This window comes from Nicotiana tabacum, chromosome 9, assembly GCF_000715075.1.
Source record: "Nicotiana tabacum cultivar K326 chromosome 9, ASM71507v2, whole genome shotgun sequence".
Taxonomy (NCBI): domain Eukaryota; kingdom Viridiplantae; phylum Streptophyta; class Magnoliopsida; order Solanales; family Solanaceae; genus Nicotiana; species Nicotiana tabacum.
The window spans coordinates 124,045,055-124,059,123 of record NC_134088.1 but is presented as its reverse complement, the minus strand read 5'-3'; the positions used below and the strand labels follow the sequence as shown (position 1 = coordinate 124,059,123).

Genomic DNA, 14,069 nt, shown 5'->3' with positions numbered 1-14,069 from the left:
ACGCTCCCGAGGTACCGCCTCATTGTCCCAAAAGTAAATATGCAACAGGGGTGCTCCTGAGGTACTGCCTCGTAGTCCCAAAAGTAAATATGCAACAGGGACACGACAGAAACCTCGTGCAAACAATGATAACCGCACGGCAGAAACCTCGTACCATAATAACACTCCACACAGCAGAAACCTCATGCCACAACCAAACAGTCATCTCAGCCAAAAATCACGAAAACAACACATAACAATTGGAACAATAAAATTACAGCAAGGAATCCTACAGTTAAAGAATGTGTACGAAATCAAAAAAAATAGGTAATTCAACTAAGCATGCTATACAAATTATAAGTAAGAGATAAAACACATAGACATGTGACATTAGGCTAATTATGATGGCTACACGTGCTAGAGTAACTCAATTAAGGGAATAAAAAGGAACTATTTAGCAGAAAACAAATCGGATTTTTAACATATAGCCCGAGTACGCACTCGTCACCTCGCGTACACAACCTTTACGTATTATAATTTACCATAACAGTACCAAATCCTAAGGAGAATTTCTCCCACACAAGGTTACACAAGTTACTTACCTCAAACCTCTCTCACTCAATCAACAAGAAGGCCTTTCCTTCGATTTTTTCCAACTTCAATCAACTCGAATCTAGCCAAAATAATTATATACTATAAATATAACTATAAGAAACTAATTTAAATAATTAAGCTACAACTTTAGCAAAGAATTGAAAAAGCACTCCAAAAAGTCGACCCGGGCCCACGTCTCGGAACCCGACAAAAATTACCAAATATGAATGCCCATTCAACCACGAGTCCACCCATACCAAATTTACCAAATTCCGACATCAACTCGACCTTCAAATCTTAAATTCTTATTTTGAAATCCCTAGGCCCAAATTCTCGAATTACACCTCAAAAATAAGTAATCTAGTCGGAATACTCAATGATAATTCAATATTATAGACAAAATAATGGTCACAAGTGACTTACCTCAAGATTCCCGTGAATTCCCTCTGAAAAATCGCCTCCAACCGAGTGTTTGAACTCCAAAATGATCAAAAATGTCGGAACCCCTCTGTTTTTAACACTGCCAGTGTTTTCGCATATGCGATGCTCACCTTCGCTTCTGCGGACAAAAGGTCCTCTTTTGCAGACTCGCTTCTGCGGCAACACTGTCGCTTCTGCGAAGCAACCCTCCCTCTCACTTTCCGCTTCTGCGATCGATCCATCGCAGGTGGGACTCCGCTTCTGCGGTCCACCTGCCCGCTTCTGCGACCACTGCTGCAGTCACGCCTGGCCGCTTCTGCGAAGCCCATCTTGCTTCTGCGAGGTCACACGTGCGAGCAAAATTTCGCAGGTGCGATTGAACGAGAAGGCATAATTCCAACAAATGCTTCAAGTCCAAATTTGATCCGTTAACCATTCGGAATCCATCCGAGCCCCCGGGACCTCAACAAAATATACCAACAAGTCCTAAAACATCATACGAACTTAGTCGAGGCCTCAAATCACATCAAACAACGCTAGAAACACGAATCACACCCCCAATTCAAAAATTTTAAATTTCCAAACTCTACATCTTGTGCCGAAATGTACCAAATCAATCTGGAATAACTTCAAATTTTGCACACGAGTCATAAATGACATAGCGAAGCCATTCCAAGGCTCGGAACCCCAAACGGACATCGATAATACCAAAGTCCACTTCAAATCAAACTTATGAAGTTCTTAATCTTTCAAAAATTCCAACCTTCCATAATAGGCACCGAAATGCTCCCGGACCACCCGATACTCAACCCGAACATACACCCAAGTTCGAAATCATCATACGAACCTGTTGGAACCTTCAAATCACGATTCCAATGTCATTTACTAAAAAGTCAAACCTTAGTCAATTCTTCCAACTTAAAGCTTCTGAAATTAGAATTTTCCATCTGAATCAACTCTGAACTTCCCGAAATTCAATTCTGACCACATGTACAAGTCATAATACCTAAAGTGAAGCTACCCAAGGCCTCAAACTGCCGAATGACGCGCTAGAGCTCAAAACGGCCGGTCAAGTTGTTACATTATCCCCCACTTAAATATACGTTCGTCCACAAACGGACCAAGAACCGCTTCGGAGTTCTCCAAAATCACTGTTTAACACCTTGTGCACCTACCCTTGCCGCAGCCACCCAGTTGAGCACATTAACTCGAGCCAGACTGAAGATCCTCCCTATAACCTTAGCTAACAAACTTTAGAGCCAAATTCCAACATCCGGAATTTTCCACGAGACTGATTCTAACATACAAACACCGTATCAATTACCAGACACTGTGCCCAGCATGACCATGCTTCTCCGCTGAAATCACACCATGAACCAAATAAATCGCTTGGTCAAAATAACATCCTCCGACCACAATAGCTGTAATTCCACGAACCTGGTGCCCGCAATACACCTCATAACACATATAAGCCTAATCCAACTCTCACAATACAGCCACGACGGAAGAGATGCGTAGAAACTCATTACCACCTGCTGAATCAACAAATCATGGAGTCTTTCCTCCTGACAAGGACCATTACCTCATTCTGAGTTGAATAATGATATTTGCTCCTTAATATACTTTATATAGATCCGAACGCATTGATTTCAAGCCCAATAATCTCGTCTCACCCAGTACAAGCTGCCCAAGCAATAAGCTACCTCAAACACTGCCCGGGATTTCATACGATGCCATCGATGCGCCAACAAGCAACAACTCGAATATGATACATATGGAAGAAAAATGAACTCTGAAAAGGAACTTCCCGGCCCGCGTAACGAATAAAACGGCCGAACAGATGATATGAACCCTTCTCAGAGAATGGGAAACAAAAATACACAGAAATAAGTATATGGAACCGTACTCAACATCTCACCATTGTGGCGCACAACCCGATCCGCACATGGTACCGTTGCGGTGTGCAACCAGATCCAAACATGATACCGTTGCGACGTGCAACCCGATCCAAATAACATACCCGTGGCGGCGTGCCACCTGATCCACATATAACAATAAATAAGGGAATACCCATCAAGCCAAAATGATTATACCTATGAAATACCGAATATCGACCACAAGCACGCCAAGTGCAAAAAATAAATACAACCCTTGGGAGACGGATAGTGCCATACGCTACAAAACCCAAGCACAACTAAGGTTAGATAAATGACCTGCATCTCGAGAGCCATCTTGCTCAAATAACACCACTAGCTACACGGGATCACAATACATATGCGAATAATCAAGCTGTCTCATAACCCACGTGGCACAATAGAGTATTACATGGAATAGCTGATGATGGGAATAACATCCAACGCCCGAAGATTCCTCCGCAAGCAATGCTATGCCGAATGAACACATCCGACCTGATGTAGAACACACATTCACATTAGAACCACCAACAGACCTCCAGCCAATTCTGATCATACCATACTGGCCAACCAAGAGTCCGCAATTCAATACACAAAGCCTCTTACACAGGACACCATTCTTAGGTGACACTAAAGAAAATGCCAGCTTACTCTGAACTTTTGGATCCTCCCCCCCTCCCGCTCCTCCGAGCTCGGGACATTCTCATCAAACTGAACCGTAACCTTGATCCTCAACCTCCAATTTCCATAACTGCAGAAAATACAAACCTCAAGTTGTGGTCTAAATCGCCATAACTCTTCTGAGATCCATTTACACATAACAAGGCCACTTGAATCATATTTCTCCCAAATCAATCAAATTATGGGGGCTGTCAAGCTCGCGCGTACAACCACCAACCACATGTATAACTTCACACGCTGAAGGAACTGATCATTGCCATAATCATGCTGATTCAACCATTACTAACCAACCCAAATTCTTCCAATCTACTCTCGACTTGCCTTAAAAATAATAATAGCTCCATTAAAAAACATAACGAACTAAATCCGCACTCATCCCGAGTGACCCGCATCACAAGACCACATCGTCTCAATACTCATGAACCATCTCATACCCTCCTCAAGCACACAATAACATCTTTAACTGGCACACTCATTCTGCAAGACCTTCCGTGAATCCAAAGCTATTTCAATCTTTCCTTTAATATTGTACTGCAGACCCAATGATAACATAGAGCACTCCAAGACCCTTTTATAATCCACTGCAAAACTCGATCCTTAACCACACGACGGACCCGAAATCCTTAGGCACTACACTTAAATTCTTGAACTTGCTAGAACCGTTGTTGAGAGTCATCCACTCTGACCTGGTCCCGAATATAACCAAACTCCAACGCTCTGCTAGCACTTGAACACCCCCTCAAAGAAGAAACCCGCTGAATATTTTTCCTTGTACATCACATCCACAAGAGGCATAAACTCTGAGTCTTTCCAAAACCTACACGTGGACAGATAAGGCGAAATATAACACACACTCAACGAGTTCTTTGCTCGAATTACCCCTGATGTTTTCTTTTCTTAGCCATAAACGATCCACCAATGCACCAATAACCAAAACCCGCACAAACAGACAACCATGCGATCCAATTGTAGACGGTGGGCACCTCCACTTAGCCTTAAGCTACCATCACATAATGTAGAGCCCACAACGATTCCTCCTTCTTAGTTACTATGATCTCGCACCGTTAACCCGCCAAATATCTAAATGTCTTTTGTTAAGATTTTCATGAACATTATGAATTATCATCCACAATCACATATTCGACCTCTTACCAGGTAGCAAGTAGAATTCTTCATAAAAGCTTCATCAATATCACGCAACCGCTAACCTACTCATAGGAGATAACCCACCTGTGAAATTCCATGCTGACATCTTCCAATGGCACTGCACTGGGTACAACTACTACAAAATCTGTAAACCCTCTTGAGCCCACGCTCGTCCACCGGCTGTATAAGTTCGTTCATTCCCCGTTGACATTAAGTGAAAGTCCGACAACACATTCCAAACTCGAAGTCATGTTGTATCCAAATCGATATTCAAGTTTTTACAACCCTCTTCATTTCAAGCAAACTTCTCATTTCCACATTCAATCTTCCTCGATAAAGTAGCCACCATCCCAAATAAAATCCATACACCAAATCACCTTCCATCACGATTCCCAAATCACCCTAAACTTTCTCAAGGCAAGTGGTTTTATGCTATAGAATCCATATGCTACTCTGCCTCTCCCTCTTCGGTTAAACCGCCTCCTTTAAGCAACTCCTCGACCTCTGCTCTTTACACTTTGTCCTACTAGTAATTCAACCACTGCAAGACACCTTCCACAAGTCCTTCCTCATTCTTCGCTGCCCAATTACTGCCCAGATCAAAATCCTATAGCACCTGAACTAATAAATTGCTACCAACTCTAAACCTCCTAGAAGATCGTCTTTCCCAAGCCATCAACATTAGAAATACCAATTCGATTTCTGAAACCACTACGCACCGCCATCTCTGACAATCGCTTCTTAGGAACCACTTTACAACACCCTGCCCCGAAGGCAAATTGAAGAAGACCATAACACCAGTGAACCTTAATGCGTTCAAACAAGGATGGCGACACCACATCACAAATGAAAATTCCACCACGCTCGAAAATATCAAGTCTCGTTACTCCATCAACCAAGGCCTGAATATCCATAGTCCAATTGCCTTTCCTCCATTGGAATTAAATGCCGAACCCCTAAACCACGCACTGAGAGATCCTCTTTTCGAGTCATTCACTGCCTCGCCACATAGACAAGTACCCTACCATTACACTAACACTGTGCGACAACAACGCATGAACATCATAGTAATTTGTGCATAGCCTCAAAACTATAAGAAATACATATACTGAGCTGAAATGACAGAACATCTTTCCGCAAGGCGATGATAATAGCCTGCCCGAATACATAGGGAAAAATATCCTGCACCATGTTTGCAGTACCACTATAACTTCTCGATGCCCAATTTATAACAAGCGCTTCACGTTGCATGAGATTGAGTAGGAAGGAAATAAAGGCATAAGCCCCAAAGGAATCAAATTGCACGATGAGGAAATCATGGAAGCGAAGCTTTTCCTAACAGTTCCATAGCCTCCCGAAGATAAGTACAGGTTTTCGTACCGATCCGCGAGACTCTACTAAACCTGCTTGTGACTCATAACACCTATGAACCTAGAGCTCTGATACCAACTTGTCACGACCCCAATTTTCCTCAATAGGATGTCGTAACGGCACCTAGTCTCTAAGACTAGGTATGCCTAACAATTATGCAGAATAACTGAATATAAAGCTGAAACTCAACCTCAACATCTGAAATAAATAAGAACTGCGATTTCAATAGTTACAACTCCCAAAACCCGGTGGAAATAAGTCAAAAGCTCCAAAGAAAAAAATACTAAATATCTTATACATCAGAGTCTAATGAGGAATGATGAAACAACATAATAAATATGCAACAGGGGCTCTCCTGAGGTATCGTCTTGTAGTCCCAAAAGTAAATATGCAACTGGGGCGCTCCCGAGGTACCGTCTCGTAGTCCCAAAAATAAATATGCAACAGGAGCGCTCCCGAGGTACTGTCTCATAATCCCAAAAGAATGTTTCATAGCCATGTTGCGAATGCTTTAAATTGAAGATATAGAGTAGAATTAAGAGTATAATTATTCCTTACTATATTGGAATCATATTTATAAGCAAAAATATGAAATTTTCTAGACACCACTGATGCTGATATTGATCTTTCACTTCAATATACAACAGTGAATTATACTTGATATTATAAATTAATAAGAGATTATCGAATATATTTTAAAAAATTATATTCTCTTTAGATAACATTTTATTTTTACCTTGATGGGGAGATATTTTGACTGACCTTTTTTCACAAGTTTTTGAATGGTCGTCCTTGCTAACCGCACCTCGTATTGGTAAAAGAATATATTTAGGATGCTGTTTTTTCTCCAAAAAAAATAAAATAAATAAAAGGTCAAATTTGCCCTACTATTCGAAATAGAGCTAGGTCTCTGGCCTCCGTTAACCTTTTAGTATGATATAATCCCTGCCGTTCTAAGAAATTTTATGTTTTCTATTGACTCCTAATGGAGCTCCAAACTGAAGGTAAATTTAAATGATATATAGTCAAAAGTTGCGGGATAAATTTGGACCTTTTTTCTCAAGGAATTTGTACACTAGGAGTCTACCAATTTGACAATGGATGTTCGTTAATAACAAGGGCAAATACATGATGGTCATTAAACTACAATATGCTTCCACAGTTCACACTTCACACATAAACTTTGAACATGCAATTTATTAAATAATTTGACGTCCAGATCTTTTTAGGTCTATTGGAGAATAGAGGCCGTGTAAAACCCTATACAATTAGTTATATATGATCAACTAATAATTACCTTAGTGGGAAATGAACTAGATGCCCATAATTAAAAGTGATTCATGTCCTTGGAACAAAGAACAGTGAAACTTAGATTCTTTTATGATAAAGCATATATAATGTAAATAAACTCCATCAATGACATAAGGAATACCCTCATTGCAAATATAAATCAGAACCAATTAATTTTGTTGTAAAGTTTTCGTTCATTACATTAATGTTATGATTTTGTAGGAAAAATAATTGTTTTAACATTATTTGTGAGTATGAATGCACAATATTCATATTAGAGATCCCTCCGCTCTTACTTAGAAATCTCGAGTTAGAACGAGAGAATGAAGAACATGATTTTTGTAAGGAATGCTTTACCCCCTTAGTAGACATACATGACGTGTATCTGATTAGGCGAGCCAGTAAATCTTGAATATTATATATCAAAAATGTCATTTATATCACACATTGCGCATCTCTGGAGTTAATTATCCTTATTGCTAGCTCTATTTACATTTTATTCAAAAGAAAATTAATAAAAAGTTGAAGTAGTCGGATAGAAGGTACAATGCATGATTTATAGCTTTGTTTGGTCAAGCTTCTGAAAGCTAAAAGCAATATTTTTTTTTTTTTTTTTTGGTGTGGAGATTTAAGGTGTTTGGCAAAAAAGAAAAGGTGTCTTTTTTGAGTATAGCAGCAGAACTAACTTTAATTTTTTGTTGTGAGGAAGCTTTTTTCCATAAGCAGAAAATTAAATATTTCTCAAGATAATAATAATACCCTTTCAATAGTTTTTATTTACTAAACTGCCCCTTATTGATTTCACAAGGAATAAGTCTCACTAGAATCTCAATAACAGAACAATTTAATAAAACAAAAATTTAAAAACTTAACTAAGTAATTAAATAAAAAAACTAAGACCATTTATTTAAAATAATATAAATCGTAAAATAAATTTGTTTATGTCTTTTTTGTTTTTAGTTTGACGCTTAAGAGCATATTTTTTTTTTATGATTGGCCAAACGAAAATTGTCTTTCTAATATTAACAAACTTCTCAAATACAAACTGTTATGATCTCTAATTACTTTTTTGAAAAGCACTTTAAAATAATACTTTTCAAATAAATAATTTTAGAAGTTTGATCAAATAAACTCTTAAATAGACAAGTAGTAACTGCACGCCTCCAAAATATTACCACAAAGGATTCAGTGAATGTTTTACCATACCAGTTTTCATCCCATTTTAAATTTCACTTTCTGCATATTAAGAACTTCTTGCAATATCGAATTTGACGCTCTGCATTTGATTGACTCAAACGCACCCCAGTAGAATTGAAATTTATGGAAGTATACTATACATAATTTAATAAAGCATGCCCTGAACAACGATATTGAGAATGACACAAATTAAGATTATGTGGCATGGACTAAAGAACATAAAAAGATATTAAGGTAATAACCTCATAATTTTACTATATATAGAACGAAAGGGCCCACATGTACGATATGTTGTTCCTTTGTAATACGTACTTATACAAATAGAAGTTTGGTCACTTATTCGATCTTCTGGTATTACACAAAACATGGGATTGATACAAGCGATACAAAGGTAGTTCTAATTATATGTGCATATACAACAGATGGTAGGCTAGAAATTCGTATTTTAACCGTAGTATTGCACTCTAATTAATATATTTTATGTGTGTTTGAGTTTAAATGATAGTGAATTATACTTATTACATATTTTATGTCTTGTAGGAAATGATTCTGAGCTATTTAGGTAATTTGGAGCGAAATCGAACAAGTTGGAGCATTTAAGTCTGAGTAGAAGCCCAAGAAATTAAGCGGGGATCACGTTCAGAGGTTGAGAACCAAGTCCGGATATTAAAAAGTGAAAAAACGAATTTACTCTAAAAAATATCCACTAGCGCGCCGTATGGGGCGCGGCGAGGCGCGGCGCAACAGTGCAAAAAGTGGTCTGACAAGCAAAGTGCAAGCTCTCTGGATTTCCTCACTATCGCGCCGCATGGGGCGGCATGGCGTACGGCGCGGCTGTGCAAAATTGTCAGAGTGATTTCCAAGTTCGGCTAGGAAAGGGTAGTTTCGTCTGGACTTATTTTTACACGGTATAAATACACCAAAAATAAGATTTTGAAGGGACTTTTGACCTACGAAAGATTGAAGAACCAACCAAGTCAAGAAGACTCAAGAATTCATCAATATTACAACCTGCAATCAGTGCAATACGGGAGTTTGTATCGAAACCATTAGAATTGATGTTTTCTTTGTTCTTAAACTTGTTTGAGATGTATTACTCCATTGTCATGGAGTAATTTCCATTAGGGTGTTGACAGATACGGTGTTTCGATAACTTGATTAGGGATTCAATTCTTGATAATTGTTAGAATTAATTGATGGAGCTTTAATTTGCATTGTGAGTTATTTATTATTTTACTTAATCGAAAGAGGAGTTTGATATTGAATTTTTTCACATCTTATGCTCTAGTTTAAATTCATGATTCAAATAGGTAATCGAAAAAAACTCTTGAATTGATAATCGGACTAGTGAATAGGGAAATATTCGTGAGAAGTTACCTTTTAGATCATAACCATCATTTGATTGTTGCAATTATTTACCGTGCTTTAATTGGATTAATTACTGAATTAACGTTTAATCGAAAGGGGAACATTAACTTCAAGTGCAATTTGATTATCGATTTAATTTGTGAGAATCAACCGTATTATAGAGTGAATTAACTCAAGAATTGGATCCCGAGTCAGTTTCTTTTACCAATCTAATCAAATACCCTCATCCCTCTTATTGATATTTCTTTGTTGCTCATCTGCTGTCTTTTGTGATTAATTGTTATTTGCTTAATTTTTAGTAGTTCACTGTAGTAACAGTTATCAAATCAAGTATTAATTTTTCTGGATAGTAATCAACTGGAGATTATTCGAACACTGTTTAAATCCAATTCTCGTGGAGACGATAATAAATCTATGCTATCTTTGACTAGCGAGCAATAATTTTGTGTTGTATTTTGCGCTCGTCAAATTTTGGCATTGTTCCCGGGGATTGGCAATCAATAATATTTAAAATAGTTTTTAGTACTAATTCAGGAACAAATTTTTACTTTAGTTATTCATGTTTCTTACTTGTGTGCAGGATACATATTTGATTTCTCTGGTGTATGACTCGATCTTCTTCAAAGGAAGTGATACCCTATGAACCAAAGTTGAAAAAACACCTGCGACAACTGAGAAAAGAAAGAGAATTAATAGAAAATTTCTTGGGTCAAACTTGGACTCAAGATAACATGGAAAACAAAGAGAACGATGGAGTAGACTTAGCTGCAAGAGAGGCAACACAACAAGAAGCAGCCCAAAGAATTATTGATGAGACCGTCAACGATGATAGGGTTGAAGATTCAATCTAAACCGACCCTTGGTTGAAGACCAGTTCGAGAATGCAGCACCCAGGCTTGAAAGATCATTGGGTGACTATGCTAGGCCAGTCTATAATCAAGAACTATCAAGGGTCAGACCCCCACCAATAGCAGTAAACAACTTCGTATTGAAGCAAGGCTTGCTTCAAACTATCCAAAGCAACTACACTTTCAGATAGAAGGTGAACGAAGATCCTAATACTTACTTGATGGACTTTGAAGGTATCATAACCACCTTCCAATACAATGGAGTATCAAAGGATGCAATCTACTTAAGGGCATTCCCCTTTTCATTGAAAGATGACGCGAAGCAATGGCTTCGTAGCTTACCCGCAGGTTCTATCAGGACATGGGAAGATATGACCAAGAAGTTTCTTGACAAGTACTTCTCAGCTGCAAAAACAGGGAAGTTCAGAAGGGAAATCCACAATTTCTGCCAAAAGGAGACAGAAACGGTTTTTGAAGCTTGGGAACGATTCAAGGAGATAGTCAAAAAGTGTAAACATAATGGAATCGATTTGTAGATATAACTCCAGGATTTTTGGGATGGACTGACACCGTCCTCGAGACAAACTCTGAATACTGCATGTGGAGGTCCACTAATTAAGAAAATACCGGAGGAGGTTGTCTTAATCCTTAATGAATTATCTAAGGATACTAATCAGTGGCCGGCTGAGAGTAATGACAGAAGAAAATCAGTTGGGGTTCACCAAGTGGACTCTAACACATCCATGCAAGCCCAGCTAGACACCATGGCCAAGGAGATAAAAAAAGTTAACATTGGCCAAGGTACAAAATGAGCCGTAAACAATATGTGACTTTGTGGATTGGGACACCCTACACTTGAGTGTCAAGCATCAGCTCAGGAAGTCAACGCAGTGGGGAACTTTAATAGAGGAAACTACCAAGATGGGAACAACTATAATGCTATGGGTCAAAGACATCCAGGGTTTTCGTGGAGTTCACCTAGTGGGAGCTTGAATTCATGGCAGCAAAATAATCCCAGACCCCAGGGTCAAGGACCACCAGGTTTTTAGAACCAGCAGAGGTAGCAATACCAGCCACAACAGTCAAATCAGTCTAGTATGGAAGATCTCATGAAGGCATTCATCAACAAATCAGATGAAAATTTTGAAACTCAGGGCATAACCATTCGAGAGCAGGGCGCAGCCATTCGAGAGCAGGGAACGACCATCCGGAATTTAGAAAGACAATTGGGACAGATTGCAAATTTTTATCTGAGAGGGCTCCTGGGACTTTGCCCTCTGACACTGAAAAGAACCCAAAGGAAACAATCAAACCTATATCTATGAGAAGTGGCAAAACATTGGCTGATCCAGTGGTGAAAGCCAGTCCCGAGGTGGTGAACAAGCAGGCAGAGACACCAGCAGAGAAAAAAGGTGAAGAGAAGAAAGGCCAGAGCAATGGGGTACAAAAGGAAATTGAAGAAAGTTAACATATGCCAGCTCTACCATTCCCTCAAAAGATGAAGCGGGAAAAACTTGACAAATATTTTGGACGATTCTTGGAAATGCTTAAACAACTCTATGTGAACATTCCCTTCACAGAGGTACTCACTTAGATGCCTGCGTATGCAAAGTTCTTGAAGGAAATCTTGTCTAGCAAGATAAAACTAGAGGAGACAACCGTGGTCAAGCTAAATGACCACTACTGTGCCATGTTGTAAAATAAAATTCCCTAAAAGTGTGGGGACCCAGGTAGCTTCACCATACCATGCTCGTTGGGGAGTGAAAAATTCGACAAGGCCCTCTGTGATTCTGGTGCGTCGATAAATCTAATGCCTCTGTCTGTATTCAGGAAACTGGAAGGTGAGTTCGGAATGATCAAATCAATACTAGTGTGCCTACAACTGGCTGGCCGAACCACCATTCTACCTGAGGGAATCATTGAGGATATTCTAGTGAGGGTGGACAAGTTTGTGTTCCCCGTAGACATTATTATGGTGGATATGGAGGTGAACAAGGAGGTGCCTCTAATTTTACGGAGGCCATTCTTATGTACAGGCAGAGCTATCCTTGATATCTATGAAGGGCAGCTTATGCTCAGAGTGGGTAACGAAAAAGTGGTATTCCAGATGAAGAGAATGATGAAATACCCCTGTGATGAGGCGTCCGCCTACTCGTGCTTTAAACTGGATGTTGTTGGAGAATTGGTTGAAAAATACAAGTTTGACAAGCTTGTGGGAGATACTCTAGAGAGGTTTATTACTTAGTCTAGCACAGTAGAGGATGAAGATCCTAAAATAAAGAAAAAAAGGCTGAAGCTCTTGAAGCTGAGGATCAAGTGGTTGATGAGGAGGAACTAAAGGAGGAGGCTTCTAAGCCTAATGTGGAATTGAAATTCCTCCCCACTCACTTAAAATATGCTTTTCTTGAAACTAACAATTTTTCTGTGATTATTTCTGCCGACTTGATAGGTACACAGGAGCGAAAGCTGGTAGAGCTGTTGAAGAAGCACAAGAAGGCCATTGGCTGGAGTATAGCTGTATTCAAGGAATCAGTCGAGCCATTTGCATGCACAAAATTCTGTTGGAAGAAAATAGCAAGCCAGTGGTGCAGCCCCAATGCAAGTTGAACAAAAATTTGGAGGATGTAGTGCACAAGGAGATCATCAAATTGCTAGATGCGAGAGTGACTTTTCCCATCTCTGATAGCCACTGGATTAGTCCAGTACAAGTTGTACCTCAGAAGGGGAGAATAACAGTGGTGAAAATGAAGATAATGAATTGATTCCCACAAGAATAGTCACTGGATGGAGAATGTGTATTGATTATAGAAGGCTGAATAATGCAACAAGGAAAGACCACTTCCCACTCCCCTTTATTGATCAAATGCTAGAGAAAGTGTCTGGACATTGATGCTACTGCTTCTTGGATGGGTACTCAGGCTACAATTAGATACCCATTGCCCCAGAAGATGTTAAGAAGACCACATTCACTTGCTCGTCGGGTAGTTTTGCTTATAGGAGGATGTCGTTTGGGTTGTGTAATGCACCTGCCACTTTTAAGAGGTGCATGATGTTTATATTCTATGATTTAAATGGGAAATGTCTCGAAGTATTCATGGATGATTTCTTTGGTGATGACTTTGAGGACTGCTTGAAGACTTTGGAGCTTGTGCTTGAACGTTGTGAACCCACTCACTTGGTTCTTAACTGGGAGATGTGTCGCTTCATGGTGAAAGAGGGAATTGTCTTGGGCCACAAAGTAACTGCACATGGAATTGAAGTT

General features: G+C 39.3%; 1 non-coding gene across 1 annotated transcript; it reads right to left on the bottom strand.

Moving 5' to 3' along the window:
- Positions 1-11,226: 11,226 nt before the first annotated feature.
- Positions 11,227-11,333, bottom strand: LOC142164451 (small nucleolar RNA R71). Its single transcript, XR_012695220.1, has one exon. It is a non-coding gene; the product is annotated as a small nucleolar RNA R71 (small nucleolar RNA).
- Positions 11,334-14,069: the final 2,736 nt, after the last annotated feature.